Source organism: Eschrichtius robustus, chromosome 11 (genome assembly GCF_028021215.1).
Source record: "Eschrichtius robustus isolate mEscRob2 chromosome 11, mEscRob2.pri, whole genome shotgun sequence".
Lineage (NCBI taxonomy): Eukaryota > Metazoa > Chordata > Mammalia > Artiodactyla > Eschrichtiidae > Eschrichtius > Eschrichtius robustus.
In genome coordinates this window covers 81,240,596-81,263,189 of record NC_090834.1, presented here as the reverse complement: position 1 = coordinate 81,263,189, position 22,594 = coordinate 81,240,596, and the positions used below count along the sequence as shown (strand labels likewise).

The following is a 22,594-nucleotide window of genomic DNA, read 5'->3' as shown; positions in this document are numbered from 1 at the left end:
ATGATGGCTCTGTTTTTAGAACATCTGTTGAGTCCTTCCAGATTTAATCAGGACTAATGTTTATTGCTGTTCATTTATTAATTCATGTGTTCATTTATGTATTCAATAATAAATTTTTTTTTTCTAATCTGTTAGGTAATGGCTGTGGCAGAAAGAGTTAGGATTTCATACCTCTCAGGTCCTATGAGTCTAAGTTGCCTCACTTCTCTGTGTTTTAGGTTCATTATCCACAAATGATTAAATCAATGTGAAATGTGAACCTTTCCTGGCAAAGTTGTTATGAGAATTAAATGTGCTATTTTTTTAAAAAAATTATAAAGTAACAGAAAATTGCAGTAAATACTGATAGCTTGGGTAACCTCTGGGTAAGTAAGATTTCCACAATAAAGATGTTTCATAGGGTATTACCCAATAAATAATTGACTATGGAGGAAACTCAAGTCAAGGTTGATTCTTTTAACTAGAGGTTAAAATTACTGATACGTATCAGGAAACTGAGCTATGATTGATTCTTCAGATAGATGTTGAGAAGTATTCTGGTATGTTAAAGTGTTCTCATGTTTTGATTTATTTAAGATATTTTAAGTGCAGATACAACATTCTTAGTAGGTACACAACTAAAAAGGGTTAAAACATCATGTAAATATGACAGAAAAAGGTGAGCAGCTATTTCATCAAACTGTAGTTTTTGCTCATTTGAAGTGAGCACAGCATTTTGGAACTTACACATTTTCTTCCTTTTTCTTAAGGAATAAATATAAAATATGTAAAAGGCATGAGTGTCTTAATTAGAGCTAAATATATAAACCATAGTTTTAGTCTCTTTCTGAGCAATATAAGAAGCTAGAAATGCCTTAACTAGCACATTCCCTTTCATCTTCTCTATGATCACTCTTAATTTAACCATTTAATGGAGTGTAATGTACATATGTAATGTACATATGAAGAGTGCACACTGCATAGATGTACAGATGGGCGCATTGTCCAAACTTAACACATGCATAACTAGCACCTCGTTAAGAAAGGAACACTATCACAAACTGGAAACTTCCTTTCTTACTCCCTTCCGAATAAAGATAGTAGAGGTAGTCAGAGAGAAACAAGAAGGGAGATTCCAGAGGGATTTAAATGACAGTTTGAGAAGTTTGTTATGTTCTCACTAAAGATTAGGAAGCTTTCAGTGTTTTGTAATCTGAAGTCTCAAGACTGGAGTTGTGCTTAAGAAATGCTGGATCTGAGAGTGAGGGAAGAAGTCTGACAATTAGGGCACCATTTTGTTGTGTATATGAGAGATTTTAACTGAGGAGGCAGAACAAATTGTAAGAAGGAAACAACCATCAAAGATATGGCAGTGCTGGAATTTGCAGAGCTCAGTGATTGATGTACTGTTGGTGTAAATGAGGGGCCATGTGGGTGAAGGCGGAAAGCTAGGGAAATAATGACCATTATAAAGAACTGTGGAATTGAGACAAGCTTGGCCTTGAAACTTAGGGTGCAGGCGGGTTTTTTTGCGGGTGCAGCTAACCAGCTTTCTGTCAGAAGTGAATGCCCGGGATTCAGGAATAAAAATGTGTTATTAGATGGAAAATTAATAAATGTGTTATGAAAAGCATAGCTAAACTATGTGTATGAATGCAGTCACCAAAAAGAAGGTACAAAGAAAATCAGAGCAGAGACTATTGTGAAAGTGAGTAGGGTGAGGAGCCAATGAATAAGTGGGCAGACACCTAAGAAGATCAAGAGAGTGAGGTATCCCCAGTGATAATGGACAAAAGAGTGTCCATGAGGCAGTTGTGTCCACAGTATGAGAGGCTACAGAAAAGTCCAAGAGAAATAGGTGAAGGTAAGCTATTTAATTTGTCTTCTTAATTTATGCTTCTCTTTTATCTTTTTGCCCTTATCTACAACTAATTTGTCTTTGAACTGTCACTTTTCCTGTCAGAGATTAGGAACAGAGCCAGCCTTTAGTTATGGTTTATATACCTGGTGTCAAAATCCAAACCTAAGTTAAAGATGTGTTTTGTGAATGTTACCATGTATTAGCAGAATGAATTTACTATTTCCCTTGTTGAACAAATGTTCACTTAGTGTTTAATATAAAACAATTACTTTTCTGTGCACTAGAGTTATAACGATAAGGAAGACAATTCCCTCCCTTCATGGAGCTTTCGTTACAGTTGGAAATGCAGAAAACCACATATAAATATGAAAAGATAATACAAGGTAGCAGTAAGTGCTATGAAGAAAATCAAGCTGCAAAACCAATGTAGTAGCAAGAATGTAGCAGAACGTAGTAGAGTTAATTGATAGAAGCAATTTTTCATCCCTTTCTGGAACCATCCCTTTGCATATAATTGAGGACTTTTTTCCTATCGAGAGCTTATGCATGTTTCCCTTCCTATTGCTCCTGAAATTGGCCACTTACCTTGGCAAGTGATAGGTCTGCAGACATAAAGTAGACAGACACTTTTAAAAGGGCTTGCATTTGGATTTTTCTATATCACTTCTGCATCAACATAAAAAGACATGCCTGAACAATAAGTTGGGAGGAGACCTTCAAGATGGTGGAGGAGTAAGATGTGGAGATCACCTTCCTCCCCACAAATACATCAGAAATACATCTACATGTGGAACAACTCCTATAGAACACCTACTGAATGCTGGCAGAAGACATCAGACTTCCCAAAAGGCAAGAAACTCCCCCAAGTACCTGGGTAGGGCAAAAGAAAAAAAAGAAAAAACAGAGACAAAAGAATAGGGAAGGGATCTGCACCTCTGGGAGGGAGCTGTGAAGGAGGAAAAGTCTCCACACACTAGGAAGCCCCTTCACTGGCGGAGACGGGAGATGGCAGCGGGGGGAAGCTTTGGAGCCACGGAGGAGAGCGGAGAGCGCAGCAACAATGGTGCAGAGGGCAAAGCAGAGAGATTCCCGCACAGAGGATCGGTGATGACCAGCACTCACCAGCCCAAGAGGCTTGTCTGCTCACCCGCCAGGACGGGTGGGGGCTGGGAGCTGAGGCTCGGGCTTCGGAGGCTAGATCCCAGGGAGAGGACTGGGGTTGGCTGCGTGAACACAGCCTGAAGGGGGATAGTACGCCACAGCTAGCTGAGAGGGAGTCCGGGAAAAAGTCTGAATCTGCCTAAGAGGCAAGAGACCATTGTTTCGGGGTGCACAAGGAGAGGGGATTCAGAGCACTGCCTAAACGAGCTCCAGAGATGGTTGTGAGCTGGGGCTATCAGCGCGGACACCAGAGATGGGCATGAAATGCTAAGGCTGCTGCTGCAGCCACCGAGAAGCCTGTGTGCAAGCACAGGTCACTATCCACACCTCCCTTCGCGGGAGCCTGTGCAGCCTGCCACTGCCAGGGTCCCGTGATCCAGGGACAATTCCCCGGGAGAACACACGGCGCGCCTCAGGCTGTTGCAACGTTGTGCTGGCCTCCACTGCCGCAGGCTCGCCCCGCATTCCGTACCCCTCCCTCCCCGCGGCCTGAGTGAGCCAGAGCCCCTAATCAGCTGCTCCTTTAACCCCGTCCTGTCTGAGCAAAGAACAGACGCCCTCAGGCGACCTACACGCAGAGGCGGGTCCAAATCCAAAGCTGAACCCCGGGAGCTGTGCAAACAAAGAAGAGAAAGGGAAATCTCTCCGTGCAGCCTCAGGAGCAGCAGATTAAATCCCCACAATCAACTTGTTGTACCCTGCATCTGTGGAACACCTGAATAGACAACGAATCATCCGAAAATTGAGGCGGTGGACTTTCAGAGCAACTGTAGACTTGGGGTTTGCTTTCTGCATCTAATTTGTTTCTGGTTTTATGTTTGTCTAGTTTAGTATTTAGAGTTTATTATCATTGGTAGATTTGTTTATTGATTTGGTTGATCTCTTCCTCTTTTTTTTTTATATATAGATATATATATATATAATTTTTCCTTTTTCTCTTTTTGTGACTGTGTATGTGTATGCCTCTTTGTGTGATTTTATCTGTATAACTTTGCTTTTACCATTTGTCCTAGGGTTCTGTCTGTCTGTTTTATTTTTATTTTTTTAGTATAGATTTTAGCACCTGTTATCATTGGTGGACTTCTTTTTTGGTTAGGATGTTCTTTTCTTTCTTTTTTTTTATTATTTTTAATTTTTTTATTTTTAATAATTATTTTTTATTTTTTATGTTAATAACTTTTCCTTCCTTCCCTCCTTCCTTCTTTCCTTCCTTCCTTCCTTCCTTCCTTCCTTCCTTCCTTCCTTCCTTTCTTTCTTTCTTGCTTGCTTGCTTTCTTTCTCTCTTTCTCTCTTTCTTTCTTTCTTTCTTTTTCTCTCCCTTTTCTTCTGAGCTGTGTGGCTGACAGGGTCATGGTGCTCTGGCTGGGTGTCAGGCCAGGGCCTCTGAGGTAGGAGAGCCAAGTCCAGGATATTGGTCCACCAGAGACCTCCCGGCTCCATGTAATATCAAATGGCTAAAGCTCTCCCAGAAATCCCCATCTCGATGCTAAGACCCACCTCCACTCAACGACCAGCAAGCTACAGTGCTGGACACCCTATGCCAAAAAACTAACAAGACAGGAACACAACCCCACCCATTAGCAGAGAGGCTGCCTAAAATCATACTAAGTTCACACACACCCCAAAACACACCACCGGACATGGCCCTGCCCACCAGAAAGACAAGATCCAGCCTTATCCAACAGAACACAGGCACCAGTCCCCTCAACCAGGAAGCCTACACAAGCCACTGAACCAACCTCACCCACTGGGGCAGACACCAAAAAAAATGGGAACTACAAACCTGCAGCCTGAGAAAAGGAGACCCGCAAACACAGTAAGTTAAACAAAATAGAAGACAGAGAAATATGCAGCAGATGAAGGAGAAAGGTAAAAACCCACCAGGCCAAACAAATGAAGGGGAAATAGGCAGTCTACCTGAAAAAGAATTCAGAGTAATGATAGTAAAGATGATCCAATATCTTGGAAATAGAATGGAGAAGATACAAGAAATGTTTAACAAGGACCTAGAAGAACTAAAGAGCAAACGAACAGTGATGAACAACACAATAAATGAAATTTAAAATTCTCTAGAAGTAATCAATAGTAGAATAACTGAGGCAGAAGAACAGATAAGTGACCTGTAAGATAAAATACTGGAAATAACTACTGCAGAGCAGAATAAAGAAAAAAGAATGAAAAGACTTGAGGACAGTCTTAGAGACCTTTGGGACAACATTAAATGCACCAACATTTGAATATAGGGGCCCCAGAAGAAGAAGAGAAAAAGAAGGGGACTGAGAAAATATTTGAAGAGCTTATAGTTGAAAACCTCCCTAATATGGGAAAAGAAATAGTCAATCAAGTCCAGGAAGTGCACAGAGTCCCATACAGGATAAATCCAAGGAGAAACACACCAAGACACATATTAATCAAACTATGAAAAATTAAATCAAACTATCAAAAATAAAATCTTAACTACAAATAAAAGCATAATAGGTCCAGAGGAAACACAAATTGTAATACAAGGTGTGATTTGGAATGTGGTGATAAGGATGCAAGTGGAGGGCAGCCGAAAATTGTACTAATAATAAGGTCATAATGTTCAGGGTATTTGCTGTAGCTGAGTTGTAAATTTAGTTCCAACCTTCCTTGAAGCCAAGTGTAAAGTAAAATACAGCCTGTTTTACAATTCTCATTATCAAGTAATCGAAAAGATACCAGAGACATAGAAGGAGCAAAGCTATTCCAAGCAATAAGCTCTAAAATAAAAATCTTAGAAATCAAGGTCATAATTCAAGTCAAGAAAATCAATTAATCGAGGAACCAAGATACTATAATCCAAATTTATGGTTCTTAAACTGAGGATAAAGCTGCAATTTTAATGGTTTTCGTCCCAAGGCACACAAAGTAGGATGAACAATCAGATTTTCTTTTTTCCCATTGTATGCGCTACATTGCACTCATTCTCACTCCCACTTGAGAATGGACTGAAATACAAGCAAGAGAGAGTCTTTTCTATACTTTTTGATATGAAAGACTAGATCATTTCCCTCACCATTGTATTCTTAACAGCTAATAGTATCTGACACATAATAGATATTTTTGTATAAATCCAAAATTTGAAATGATTTTTAAAAATTCATTTGAGTAATATTGGGCTAAACTGAGGGGATGTGCAGGCAGGCACGGATCTCTTAATATTGCCTAAATTCTCGATTTATCCAATGACAAAGCATGCTGGGGAAGAACAGAGCGGTCAAAGTTAAGTATCAGCATATTCATGCCCACATGAAAAGTTTATGGCACTTTCTCCTCCTTGGAGAGACAACTAGGGACTGTACTGCGGCAGAAGATCAAGTAGATCTGACTCTTCAAAGATATGGTTGAAAACAGATCCAGGGAATCTTGGTTCACTACAACTATAGTGGCCTCTTCAAAGTCATAATAAAAAAATATGGGATTTTCTCAAATTTGGAGAATTTTAATAATACATTTATCAGGAACTTTGGTTGTAGCAGCAAGATTAAGAGAATTTGAGAGGCAAAGGAGTGAGGCCAGGATGTGCAAAAGGTTTGTAATTGGCAAAAGTGAACCAAGGTCAGAAAATTCTAGAAGAAACCTTCATACACAAAAGGTTGCTATTTTGATTATTATTAAAAGTATGTAACTTAACAGTTACCTTGGGACCAATAACATTGCACAAATGCGTTTCAACACAGTGATTAGAATTATGAGTAGTGGTCTTCAGACTGGGTTGCAGTCACCTTGGAGGTACATAAGACTGACTGTGGAAAGAGAGTTTTAGAGCGTCTCCTTCTCCTTCTCCTCTTTCTTCTTTCCTCCCTCTTTCTTTTTCTCTTTATGTGTATATATATACATATACACACACACATATATACACACACGCATATATACACACATATTTATATACACGTATGTATAATATGTGTGCATGAGTGTATGTGAGTAATCCCTTTATTCTTTTCTATTTGGGGAACGGTTTATAATGCAATAGTATATCAATAATAATAACAATAATATCCCTCACTTATTGAGTGATATTATTAATATACACACAGCATTGTTGTAAGCTTAACAAATATTAAACAATTCAATCCTCACAATGACTGTATGAAGTAGGTACTGTTATTACCCATCTCTTAGGATGAAGTTAAGAGTGGCATCTATTGATATAATAACTTAACGAAGGTCACAAAATTAGGAAGTGGCAGAGCTGCAATTCAAATCTAAGCAATCTGGTTCCAGCGTTGGTGGTTCTGCCCACTACAGGAGTACGTGTATATAATGCATAATTAATAAAATATGAGCATATTTAGGGGTGTGTGCTCAAGAAATTTAAAAGGAATGACTTTTTTAAAATATAAGAGACCATTTAGACTACCTTAATAAATTTAAAATTATTCATCTCAAGAGGCTAATGAATTAACAAAATGGATGTAACTTAACAATGTTTGGAAAACCATTCTAGGGTTAAAGTGCTGTTATACACGATGCAGCTCCTTTATAAGGATTTATTAAGCAATGTGTTCTGTTTGGAGCACTGATCTATATACTGTGGTTAATTCTTGGTATATATAGCACACAAATACAGATGACCTCTTCTTGCTACTTTACCATCTTTTTAAGGAGATGGAAAGTCAACGGTCCCTAAGCACTCACAAGCACACACTAATACTAAAGTCAAGATTAACTTTGACCCTCAGGTTTTTTGTTGCAACATTTGGTTCTATCAATGATAATATCTTCTGATTAACATTGAGAGAATTGGCCTTGAATCACTAACATATGTATAAGGGGCTGATTTAGTTTCTAAATTATGCAGAAATAGCTTAGCATAACATCTGGTTAATGTGCTACTAAAAATGAATTGCATTTTAATAGATTAAAGTTATATAAGCCTCCTTTGGGAGAAAGAGCAGACAAATTGAATTTTCTCAAATATAAGAATTATATGTGATACACACTTTTGTAAATGGGGACATTTTTATTAAAATAGGTATTTATTTTTGTGACTTTTTGGCATAAAATATCTAAAATAATGAGTATTATGATATCTTTTGTATCAATTTTTTTTTTTCTTTTAAGAGAATATAGTTTTTTTCTGTTGGTTTGTTGATTGATTGGTGTTGATTGATCGATTGGTGTTTATTGTGGGGTAATGGAGGGGAATGCTTCTCTTTTCAGTGATGGATTTTGAATAAGGCAGCCTTACACATACAATGGTAGCCTATGATTTCTTAAATCAATCAATCTCATCTTCCATGAGAGTTCTCAAATTTTCTGTGCTATTTACCTTGTAGTTGATTAATTTGTAATACTTTGTTGATGATTACTTTGAGACACTGAAGACACCTCTTATGCCCCCCACCTTTTCTTTTAACTCAGTGGTGGGAGTATACGGATAGACTTAAGGTGAATATTACATTATATGTGTACAAAGATGGGTACATTTTTCTCTGGAGAGAATTTGTGGCTTTCAAGAGATTCTTAAAAGGATTGAGTATTAGGGAAAAAAAGAATAAATGTAATGTTTTAGGTCAATATTGAATTTCTCCAAAAGTCATTTCAGTAGTGATTAGTTTTCTCAGAGTCAGAATTAAGTTGTTACAAGTTCCAAACCAATCATCGAGTGACTTCAATTAACTCATCTGTAAAAGAGTTACTTTGGATTAGGTTTACTTTTAGTGTCCTTTCTAACTACAAGAGCCTGTGTGTTGGGATTCATTTCAAAGAAACAAACATTTCCAGCTCAGATTGGAATTTACCAATACAATGGGCTAGTTCAACTTTCTACAGTCATTATTGGCTATTTATTAACATTTTAAACATTGATACATATTTAAAGATTGTCCATGGGATGATAGTATGGAATTTTATTTATTAATGACATTTTGAATAATTTTCAGTTGATTTTTAGCTATGTTTAAAGAAATTATTCAGCAGAAAGATCTGGTAAATGCTATTCCATTTAATTCCTCCTTCCCAAAAATCTATTATCGCTTCAAATTTGTATGTATATATGTATAATTATATATATGTACTCTGTGTGTGTGTATGTGTGTGTGTGTAAAATGATGGTCATAAAGTGTGAAATAGGTACTTTATAAATCTTAGTAATTTATATTTTTGCCCCCAAAACAATTTTTATGTTTTCTTTCCCCTCATCTGGAAATATATTTTTGGGAACCTGAAGGAATTCATTCAGCCTTTTTGTAAGTTTAATTAGAGTATGAAAATATTGTTTCCTATGATTATCACATCTTGATGTATTTTCTTTTGGGGTTTAGATAATTCAGAGAAGCTATGAATGTGAATCAAGGAATGTGGCAGGTATTGAATGCCTCCTCATAATTTGGCATAAAGTGCCTGGGAGAAAGCTGAAGAAATGAAACTCTCAGAAGAAAGCCACTTCTTTAAACTTTTTGTATGAAGTAGATCTTTCAGAACACTTTTATGCCTTTCATTTATTGGGCAATAATCTCTTAATAAATAAAATGTACCTTGGGGGCTGAAAAGTTTGAATTATGTAGGGCAGGCCTGTAGGCTGAAAATGCTTCGGCAGGAGCTGATGCTACAGTCTTAAGGCAGAATTTCTTCTCCAGGAAAATAATCTGTTTTGCTCATAGAGCCTTTTAAGTGATAGGATGAGTTCCACCCATATTGGTAAGGATAATCTACTCGAAGCCAAATTATAGTATATGTTAACCACATTTAAAAAATATCTTGGACTTCCCTGGCGGTCCAGTGGTTAAGACACCGTGCTTCCAATGCCGGGGTCTCGGGTTTGAACCCTGGTTGGGGAACTAAGATCCCACCTGCCTCACAGCATGGCCAAAAAAAAATATCTATATATATCTATATATAGATATTTATCTTTGCAACACCTAGATTAGCGTTTGGTTGAATAACTGGGTACTATAGCCTAGCAAGGTTGACACATAAAATATCACACTTGGATTAAGTATACAGAAACTTAATATTAAAGTAAAAGAAGTAGACAGGGAGAAATAATTCACAGTTCATATCCATACTACATTTACCATTTGGATCAGAAAGTTACTAGAAGGCAAATCATCCTTAAAGTCCAGACATTTGCATGTTTCTTTTGTTTATTATCTCATTTCATGTCTCAGGAATCATATTAGGACTTTTCAACAACACTTATGATGCCCTTTATATAGTCATTTATAGTTCTAATGAGAACCTCAATCCTTCACCACAGATCCAGAAATTGTAAGAGTCAGAAAATATCTGATGTTTTATTCATCATGAACATTATTTATAAAACAGAACAAAAGGGTATTGACAACATAAAAGATGGGAATCAGAAACTTTCTGCACACTGTGTGTTTGGAGTAAACTTCTGTCTATCATGGAATTTGTTGTCTTCATGAAGTTAATAACATTTCCTGTGTTATGTCAGAAAAACTATCTAAAATTAGTAAGTGTTTACTGAATCTTCAATGCAGTGCTGAGCTTATTTATTGACTGGTCTATTTTACAGCTCTATAGTGGCAAAGGTTAATATACAAATTTTTGTTTAATTAGATACTGTAATGGTTAATTTTATATTTCAACTTAGGTGGGCCACAGTGCCCAGATATTTGGTTAAACATTATTCTGGATGTTTCTGTTATGGAACATTTCATCTTCATGGCTTAAAATGGAATAATGGCCTCCAGTAGACTTGTGAAATAAACAGAGTTTATCATTGGGATGTTAACATCTACCTTATACTCCTCTGACTTGTAAGACTACCTTACCCCATGGGTTCAATTTCTTTGTGATTTCTGCATTTTAGAATTAGAATACCTACGGGTAATTCATTTTTAAACTTTTTTTTTCTCTTGAAGAAATACCTTTGATGAAGTTTTTTTCAAGGGTTGAGAAATCTATGGCTTGTTCCAGGCCTGACTTACTTTACTTTTATGTAGGATTTGACACTACTTTAAGAGTTTCCTCTTTAACAACATTATTCTCTAAGAACCCTGGGGAAAACTTTATCCTTCATTTATTTATTATGCCAGGCTGAATGTTTTCTTGATATTTTCTACATTCTCTTGTGGCTCTTCTCCATAAATAAACACAAGAAGTCCTCAACAACTTTGGTTTTGGATATTCCTATAGCTTCTTCAATTATTTGTATTCACCTGTCTTCCCTTGGCCAGACACCAATTCATTTTAATGTCTGAAAGATGCTTCAATTATATGGGCTTCTTAAAACTCAAATTCACCTGTCTAAGTAGATCGATGGAATAGAATAGAATCCAGAGATATACTCACACATACTTTAAACAGTTGAGGTTTTTTTATATAATAGGGCAAATAAAATACACGTGGAGAACAAATGAGTCAATAAATTGTGTTGGAACAATTGGATATCCATATGCAAAAATATGAGCTTTGGTCCATACCTTGCACCATATACAAAAATTAACTCAAAATGGATCATAGGACTAAATGGTAACCCTAAAACTATAGAGATTATAGCAGGAAACATTTTTTACCTTGTGTTAAAAAAAGATTACTTGAATATGATGCCAGAAACACAATCCAAAAAGAACACATTCATAGATTATACTTCATCAAAATAAAAAATAACAATTTCTTCAAAAGGAACTAGTAAGAGAACAAAATGGGAAGCCAAAGATCAGAAGAAAATCAATACAAAGCATATATCTGATAAATGACTTTTATCCAGAATATATAAAGAATTGTTGAGTCAACAGTAACAAAATATACAACCTGATTTAAAAAAAAAAGTGTACAAAATATTTGAGCAGCTGATTCATCAAAAAGATATATGAATGGCAAAAAGCACATAAAGAATGCTCAACATCATTCATCAACAGGGAAATGTGAATTAAAACCATAATTAAATATCACTGCACACCTATTTGAATGACAAAAATTAAAAAGACTAACCATACTAAATACTTGAGAGGACATGAAGGAACTGAAAAGCTTGCACACTGCTGGTGGGAATGTAAAATGGTGCAACCACTTTGGGAAATGTCATTTCATTCCTAGGTATTTACCCAAGAAAAAAGGAAATTTATGTCCATAAAAGATCTATATATGAATGTTCATAGAAACTTTGTAATGATTAAAAACTGAAAACAACACAAATGTCCATCAACAGGTGAATAGATTCACAAATTGTGTTATATTCATGCAGCGCAATAGTGCTTAGCAATTATTATTGATACAACAACCTAGACCCTTAACATTATATTTCCTTCTAGGCACATTCTACATCCTGCAAGAAAGCTTCTACAAACAAGCTGGTAAGCACAGACAGTCTATGTGAAGTCCCATCACAAATAGATGCCATTAATTTCTAATTCATGCACTATCAAGTATTGGTAAATATAGTTTCTTCATTATATGCATTCTCCTCCTTCATTCAATCTTTCAGCAGAGCTTTAACAACAACCCATTAAATTGAAGGCATTATTAATTTGCATACTATTTTAGAAGAAAAACTTCTACCTTGCTTTCTCTGTTCTTTTCTCCTAACCATCATCCTTTTCTTTCCCCATATCTTTATTTAGTGTCATTGTTTATTTGGCTGGAGAAAACCCAGCAAATACAATACAAAATAAGACGAAATCTCTTACTTCATGAGGCTCATAGGAAACAGGTGTCTTAAACATTTTTGCATTCACCAGTAAAACTATATCTTACACAGAGAAGCACACCAAAATGTATTTTGACGTTACATTTCAACTCTCAGGAACTTCACTTTTACTCTTGGAATTTATTGTCAGAAGAGATATTTTGACCCAGGCAGTGGCCATGTTCTTAGCTATTCAGTCAGCTTCAAAGTACGTATTGTCTTCTCCACTAAATTTTAGGACTAGGCATGTAGGCATGTCAGAATATATTAAAACTTCAACACCAAGCATGTTGTGCCACAATCAATTATTAAAAAGTTGAATTTTATATTGAATTTTCAGATCAACCAAGTTAACTTTGGAATATGTCAAGATCACAACCACATTGACATTTTTCTATGTGCCTTGCCCCATGTAATAGTCCTTTAAAATAAAGCCACTTTGATCTTCTTTTGTTGATTAACTATGCCAACCTCTTTCATACCTCAGGACCACTGCATGGCCATGTTTCTTCTGCCTAAAAGACTCTACAATTAGTAATATTTACTGGCCAATTCATTCATTCTTTAGATTTCAGCTGTAAATTCCATTTTCTGAAAGATACCCACCTCTGATCACCCCAGTATAATTTTGGCATATAGTTATATTTCTCTTAGCATATTATATTTTTTCCAAGTATGTTAACTAGGTGTGTTATTATAATATATATATAGCAAATTATATAACAACAGGCACAAACCAATAGCAACAGAAATGATGCTCATTTATGCTTGAGTAGGGTCCTGAGATGCCCTGTTGGAAGACTTATTACATACTTAGTTTCTGAATAATGGAAAGTTCAGGAACATTCAAAGGAATGGGCCAGGGTGACCTAGGTAATGACTATTTACCAAGTGTTACAGAAGCATTTCAATATTTTCAATGCTATTCTGGTGCATACAGTTATATTTCAGTTTTCCTTATCACAGTTTCTATTTGTTTTTCTATCTGTGTTATTAACATTGACCATCAGTCTCACTAGATAATATGCTCCATCACAATAAAAACTGCCTCTTTTTAAAAACCATTTAAACTATAATAGCTAGAGATGACTAATGAATAAACAAATGATTCTGATGCTGATGCATGATACTCTACTACATACTATATTAAGAAAAAAATGTTCTGTGTTCTCTTCCAAAGCACCTAGAATTGTTTTCCAATTTGTGTTTGAAAAGCCTTAGTGTTTGTAAGTAGGTACACTCTACATAGTTGAGTACTTGAGAGAGGTTTTTTCTTTTCTTTTTTTTTTTGGCTACACCCTGCGGCTTGCAGAATCTTAGTTCCCCGACCAGGGATCGAACCCGTGCCCCCTGCATTGGATTCACTCCTGAACACGCCAGAAAATTCTCCTTTTGGAGCCGTTATGGTTCATCACGTAATTGACCTGACAGAAAATGTCTACACTTCCTTCTACCAGAAACAAGAATAATGGCTTATTAATATTATGAACAATAACACCGAGGAACTAGGTATAAAATACATAACAAGATTTTATAGGTGTCAGAATTACTAAGTCAGTGGTGAATATTTCCTGTAGGTACTTTTATCTAGTTGAATATGATTGAATGTAATGGTCCTCTCTACTTAAGCAAATCCTCCTGCCATTTGAAGGCTGAATGGAGACAATTTTTGAGTGTGTCACTGACAAAGTATAACAGCTGAACTGGATGTCTGTCCCCCAAATCCTTTTAAAATATTTGCTTTAACCAAAACAAAAAAGATTGTCTCAAAGTCAGCAGATAATTAAACTACCACATATTAGGTTTTCAAATTCCCCATCATTCTGAAAGTATTGTTATGTGAATTTATTTTTAATAATCTTATGGATTTGAATATGTTCTCTTGCCTTATTGCTTAATGTGAATTATTTATTTTCCATTGGATTTACAAATGAAGCCAATATATACAGGATCTAGCAATCAAGATATAATGCAAACTCTGTAAATTATCTGGAGCCTCAGAAATGTGGGGTACCTGGCAGAGAAGGGTCAGAGAACTTGTGAACCTGTGCTAGTATTTGATGTCTTACATAATGAATAATCTATTGTGAACTCAGTATGATTTTTAAGAAACACATGCATAGTGCTTATTATATACCAGCCATATTTCAAGCAATTTAAAATATTGTTTCCTTTAAAACACTAAATGCAAGTATTCCAATTTTTACTTTCTCCGTGAGGTTCATGGAGGCTAAAGAAGGTATACAGCTAGAGAGTTACAAAATAAATCTCCTCTCTTCCATACCGTCTAAATATCCTCCTTCTACTCTACTTTCTTTTTTTGCTTTTTGGTATAACATTTATCTTTCTAATATACCATATAAATATATTTTTTGAGATTTTGTTTATTTATTTGGTTACTAATCACTGCCTATCATCTCCACCCAATTGAATATAAGCTAGATCAAGGAGGGATCATATCTCTTTCATTCACAGACATATCTTAAACATCTAGAACAGTGCCTGGAACACTAAAGGACCTCTATACATATTTGGTTGAATGAATATATGATTGTTACACCATATCATGCCATAGAAGGTAACTGTAAGCTTTTAAAATACTGTACTAAAAATTGATATCAAAACATGTGGCATTGAGTTAGGGCTCAATAAACTATAAACATAATAATAATGATAATTAATACTATTATTAAAATATATAAATTCATTTTTTGTAATTTGACCACTACAAATTTATGGGAAATATAGTTATTTTGTTTCCCAGAACTAAAAGTCTCTTCAACTCTTGGAGTCACTTTTTAATTGTTGAATAGGAAATGCCCAAAATATCTTTTTCTTTTTTATTCTTTTTATACTATACTGCAAGAATGTCAATGATGTGTATGTTTTACTTGCATTTTCAAATATAGCCAACTTAAACATTGATTGAGATTAAAAGAAGTTTCATGGAATCATTGGCAATCAGGAATTATTCAGATGGGGGTGTATGCCCATACAACCAAGTACGAATTTCTTACAGCGTGTAACTTGGGGAGGGAGGACGTATGGAATCTGGCTTAAGACTGCTGAATCCTGATGTACATATTTAAAAAGCCATTAATTTAAATAAATATTTTAATGAATAAGTGGGGTTAAATATTTATTTAATACATCACATTTCCTGAGTGTACAAGGAAATACCAAAGTGAAGAAATTGTACTATTTTTCTAGAAACAGATTTCCAAGAAGAGTACAGGGTCCTGAGTTCTGGTTTTGGTTCTGTTTTCAAGCATATAGGCCTGAAAATGATATTAGTTCTTGATGTTTTCATCATCCCTCACTTATAAAGTGGTAATAATGATGGCATTCTCTATATTGTCATATATATATCAATACTATATCAATACCATATATCAATACTATTCAGTATTGATAGGTAATACTGATATTTGAGAATTGAGTTAGATCCTGTAAGTATAACACACTTGATAAACAGAAAACATTTTACTAATATAGGGACTTTTAAAATTAATTAAACGTTAAAAACGTGAGAAAGTGAATGGAAATCTAAATTGTGACATGCTCATGCAGTGGAGCTCAGTAGCGACAACAATGACGTACTGAAACATACAAAAAAATGTATTCACACCAAAAAATTAACAAATAAACTTCTTCAATTTGAAATTGTTTTACTGGACATGACAAAACTCAAATTCTTATTTTGTTTAATCTGGGCAGTTTAGTAGATTAGACATTGCAAGGAGATCCTAGAAATTTTACTGCTCTTCTTCCTTTAATCATCCTTTATTCACAGATTCATTCATCCATTCCTTCACCAGTTGTTTCATTCATCAACCCAGGTACTTGCCAACTCATTGATCAATCCTTCGTTTCCCACTCATTACATACGTGCAATGTATTATCTGTATATCTGTACAACTGCATATCTATGCACTTACCAATCTGTCTGTCATCTATCCTCTATTCATCCATTCATCCTGCTAACTCAGCATCTACCCAGTCACCCAACATTATTAAAACGGACTGTAACTTAGGCATTAAGCTCTATTAGACAACTAAGGAGTAAGAAAAAAATTGCATTAAGCTTATCTCAGGCAAGAGAGGAGATGAAGCTTAATTTCCTTTAGTTAATGAACTTTTTAAAATTGCAAATGACTTTCAAATAATTTTTTCGATATTCATCTCTTCATCTCTGTTTATTTTCATCATGAATTTTCAGAGCAATGTAGCCACACAGAAAAAAATTACATGTGAAATTTGAGAAAAATATGTAGCTACTCAGGCTCCAACACAACACTTCTGTTGCAGAACATCCATCAATTTAGCCTGAGTATCAGATATTCTGATATCTTTACAAGGATTTTGGCACGTAGCCCAGCACTGAGGACCATAGGCTTCAGAGAAATCCTACAATGTAGCTTTCATTCAATATTATGTTTTCATGGCATGCCTCAAGAGAACAAAGATATATATATATTTTAACCAGACGTCATACAATATAAATCTCACATTGTGCAAAGATAGGCAACAAACCAATATAAACCAACATATTCAAAGCGTGTGTAGTTATAGTTGTTAAAAACACCACATATGTTAATGAAAGGAGAAACAGTACATTTTATAACAAACATGTTTATTAAGAAAAAATAAAATACTGTTTTCTTTATACTTCATTCACCTTACAGCTTTATAAGAAACTCCTTCGTTTTCCAGGAGGAAATAATACTGAAGATATATTTCTGGATTCTCTCGACTGCTCATTAAGGGAGGAGGGGATTTTTGTGAGTGATGGGTTGTGAGTTTAAAATCCGTTTACCCTTTTTTCTCTACTCAGCAGAGTTAAGTTAAAGTCATCTGTTGAGGGCTTCCCTGGTGGCGCAGTGGTTGAGAATCTGCCTGCCAATCCAGGGGACACGGGTTCGAGCCCTGGTCTGGGAATATCCCACATGCCGCGGAGCAACTGGGCCCGTGAGCCACAACTACTGAGCCTGCGCATCTGGAGCCTGTGCTCCGCAACAGGAGAGGCCACGATAGTGAGAGGCCCGCGCACCGCGATGAAGAGTGGCCCCCGCTCGCCGCAACTGGAGAAAGCCCGCACACAGAAACGAAGACCCAACACAGCCAAAAATTAAATAAATAATTAATTAATTAAAAGAAAAAAGTCATCTGTTGCTTGGTGACTTCTCTTTATTCCTTCTTTTGGAACTCTCCCCTGTGTAATAAACATTCTCCCCCGCCTAATCTCTGTATGATAAGCAGAGCTGATTTATAGCTTAAAGCTTTCTTTACAGAAGCATTTCTGGAACCCATCTCTCTGTTTTGCTTTCAAGATTTTATGAAAATTAGTCTATAATTTGCTTTTTAGCTAGTCTGGAATCTGTCTTGCAAAACCATTTCTTATATGCAAATATGTATTTAGGATGCAAAGATAATAAAGGGAGAAATAAATGTCATATAACACTTTTATGGACTAATACATTCTGCTGATAAGTCTGGAAAGATAGTTAAGGGGATGTTTTGTGGAGAGCTTTGTATACCTGGTAAAAAGACTGGACATAATCCTATAAGGTTTGAAGAGATAAGAGGGATTTGAGAGAGGAGGAAATGGGCACAGTTGCATTTTGGACAGACAACTATTTAAGCTACAGTATAGGAGACCAGATGGAAAAGACTGAGGCCGGGGGGACCCGTGTGGTAGGCTCGGACAATGATTTGGAGTGGGTGATAAAGTCTGGAAAAGAACAGTGGCTGTGGAAATGTAGAAGAATATTTAGAATGAAATATCTATTTTTAACTTCATATCATCATAAATAAATGGCCAATTATTATTGAAATATCTCTTACCTCTCCTGCTTCTGATTTCCAGAATTAGACAAGTAAGATCATCTACTTCACTGTTTTTGGTTTTCCTATTATTAAAACAGCAGGAATCAAGACAGTATGGTACTGGCACAAAAACAGAAACATAGATCAATGGAACAGGATAGAAAGCCCAGAGATAAACCCACACACATATGGTCACCTTATCTTTGATAAAGGAGGCAAGCATATACAGTGGAGAAAAGACAGCCTCTTCAATAAGTGGTGCTGGGAAATCTGGACAGCTACATGTAAAAGAATGAAATTAGAACACTCCCTAACACCATACACAAAAATAAACTCAAAATGGATTAAAGACCTAAATGTAAGGCCAGACACTATGAAACTCTTAGAGGAAAACATAGGCAGAACACTCTATGACATACATCACAGCAAGATCCTTTTTGACCCACCTCCTAGAGAAATGGAAATAAAAACAAAAATAAACAAATCGGACCTAATGAAACTTAAAAGCTTTTGCACAGCAAAGGAGACCGTAAACAAGATAAAAGACAACCCTCAGAATGGGAGAAAATATTTGCAAATGAAGCAACTGACAAAAGATTAATCTCCAAAATATACAAGCAGTTCATGCTGCTCAATAACAAAAAAACAAACCACCCAATCCAAAAATGGGCAGAAGAGCTAAATAGACATTTCTCCAAAGAAGATATACAGATTGCCAACAAACACATGAAAGAATGCTCAACGTCATTAATCATTAGAGAAATGCAAATCAAAACTACAATGAGATATCATCTCACACGGGTTAGAATGGCCATCATCAAAAAATCTACAAACAACAAACGTTGGAGAGAGTATGGAGAAAAGGGAACCCTCTTGCACTGTTGGTGGGAATGTAAATTGATACAGCCACTTTGGAGAACAGTATGGAGGTTCCTTAAAAAACAAAATATAGAACTACCATATGACCCAGCAATCCCACTACTGGGCATATACCCTGAGAAAACCATAATTCAAAAACAGTCATGTACCACAATGTTCATTGCAGCTCTATTTACAATAGCCAGGACATGGAAGCAACCTAAATGTCTATCATCAGATGAATGGATAAAGAAGATGTGGCACATATATACAATGGAATATTACTCAGCCATAAAAAGAAACGAAATGGAGTTATTTGTCGTGAGGTGGATGGAGTTAGAGTCTGTCATACAGAGTGAAGTAAGTCAGAAAGAGAAAAACAAATACAGTATGCTAACACATATATATGGAATCTAAGGGGAAAAAAAAAAAAAGGTCATGAAGAACCTAGTGGCAAGATGGGAATAAAGACACAGACCTACTAGAGAATGGACTTGAGGATATGGGGAGGGGGAAGGGTAAGCTGTGACAAAGTGAGAGAGTGGCATGGACATATATACACTACCAAACGTAAAATAGATAGCTAGTGGGAAGCAACCGCATAGCACAGGGAGATCAGCTCTGTGCTTTGTGACCACCTAGAGGAGTGGGATAGGGAGGGTGGGAGGGAGGGAGATGCAAGAGGGAAGAGATATGGGAACATATGTATATGTATAACTGATTCACTTTGTTATAAAGCAGAAACTAACACACCATTGTAAAGCAATTATACTCCAATAAAGATGTTAAAAAAAAAAAAAAAACAGCAGGGAAGAAAATGTGGAGGGGATGCATTTTGACATCTGAATATGTTGCTTAACCTCTAAAACTGGCAAATAGGAGTCTCTTCTGAGAAATACACTTCTCGCCAGTAGCATCTGGCAGTTCATTCTGAAGTATGTTTTCCAGGTTGCAAAGGACTTAGGATTTCACTGCAGAGATTTCAAGGGAAAAACTCTGCCCTTGCTGCTTTCAATGTCATTGTCCCTGAACCAGAACTTTGCATAGGTGCAGTTTATGGACACAAACGTCTCATTTAAGATGTTCCATCCATGTTAAATTTCAGTGAAACTCTAAAAGCTATTACTACTAATGAGGAGTACAAGTTAAGGTACCAAGGCCTGGCATACAACACTCCCCAATATCTTTCAACTTCTGCCAGGTCACCACTGATATCTTTTGATATTTGTTATACCCAAGCTCTCCACGTTCTCTCATATCTGCATGCATTTGTTCATGCCATTGCCTCTGCCCCAATTCCCCCTCCCCAATTCCAACATTTTGCTGACTCCTTCTCTTTATAAATTCACTTCAAAGTTTAATTTCTTTTTGAAATATTTCTTATACACCCCAACCATTTCAACCCCCTTACACTATCCCCATACGCTGTGCAAAGTTTTCCAACTCTGTACTTTTTCTGTTTATTTTGAGAATCTTACAAATTTTAATGCATACGTGGTCAACAAATCAGCATATCAAGTTTGGTTAAGAGAGACTCAAAAAGAAACAAGATTATTACACCAAAAACTCTTTATGTATACAATCGAAATTAGAGCACTTACATCTGTTATCCCCGGAAAAATATGTTATAAGCAGTTGATAAAAAATGTAATCTTTCAGGTCTCTTTTTCAGACAGCAGTCAGCAACAATTGTTAATAAACTGCATTTAGTTCTTGTTCTCAATATCCATTTCCTTTCTCTACTAAATAGACTTATGTAAAACCTTTATTTGGAAAACATATTCTAGTGATAAACTTGTTAAGAAAAGCTATAATTGCTTTTTGATACATACTAGAGAATATGAGCTGAATCTTCTCTTGAATGGGCTTAAGGAACTCTTGCTTCTATAATGGTTAAATAAACAAAACAAATGTTTTACTGCAGGTGAAATGAATGACTTGCTCCCCACTGGCTTACAAGGCAGCTATGTAGCTACAGGAAAAAATTGGTCTGGAATACAGTTCCACATAACACAAAGATTGGACAGTACAAGTTTCTGAGTTAAGAAATTGCAACACATTTCTTGAAAGAGGAAAAAAGAATAGTTTTAAAGTCTGATAAAGTAGTCTGAAAATTCCTTGAGAAATACAACATTTTGAAAAGTAGAGAGCAGTCCATTGGTAATGGAGAAAGAACGTGAATTTCAAATATATAGCTTAATAGATGGTCTTGCTTATGAGTAGTAAAATAATGTTTAAATGCATATACCCATATTCTCTCATTGAACTTGTCAAATAACATTGAACAACATATATTATTCATACCCTTTTCAGATAGGGAAAGTGATACCCAACCAGTGTTAGAGACTTTACTGTCTCATTTTGCAAATAATCAAAAGAATTAAAGTAAAACCCAGATCACCTGAATTCAAACAACACATCATGTTACCTTTCCCCCAAATGGCAAGAATTGACAAAATATTTGGAAGAAAATAATACATATATATAATAAATTCTAAATGGGTTAGTTGAGAAGACTTTTTTTTTAAATTGTAAAGAAATTTTTCTCAAAGTTATTTTTTTCTGTCACTTTTAGCATGTAGCAGAGTTCTGGTCTTTAGTGGCATTTCTTTACTGTGGTATATTGGTTGCCTGATTGAATGCAGGAAGCTCTGATATCACAAAAGTGTTTAACAGTATATACAAAGAGAATTTTTTACATATCCGAAATATATCCATGACTACACCTATTTTCATGCTTCAGTAAATGTTCGTACATTGAAATGTTGACATGTGGTGGAAAATGTAGGATATATACAAACTGTGAAGTGAGTTAGAGGAGAGACTATTCAACGCAGAAGAAAAAGGTAAAGACATTGGTGGTTGTAGTTCCAGACTGGCTTTGCCTTTTAACTGTGGCTTAAGTGCAGGAGTTCAGGATATTAACATGACCTTAGCAACCTCCTTAAATACTAATACTTGAATACCAGACTGTTCTCTCCCTTCTTCCCATCTGCCTTTACCTCTTCATTAGCAATGAAGTGATTTCTCATTTCTGTTGAAAACACATATTCCTGGGAATGGAAACTAAGTACATATAGTCCTTCCTAAGGGATCTGAGAAACTGAACTGAGAGAACAGAGGTGGTAGATAGAGAGAGGATAGAAAACAAAACACAAAACAAGCAGAAAGAAAGAAGACAAGGAGGAGCAGGAGGATGAGAAGGAAAAGAAGATGACGACTACAGGGGAAAAACATGCTTACTTTATTTATAGATGTGAGCCTATGTTCTCGGTGGGTAACTAGAA

The 22,594-nt window shown here is 35.8% G+C and overlaps 1 pseudogene; it reads left to right on the top strand.

Moving 5' to 3' along the window:
- Positions 1–1,764: 1,764 nt before the first annotated feature.
- The window catches only part of LOC137772240 (small ribosomal subunit protein uS2-like), a 35,015-nt pseudogene continuing 14,185 nt past the window's right edge, over positions 1,765–22,594 (top strand).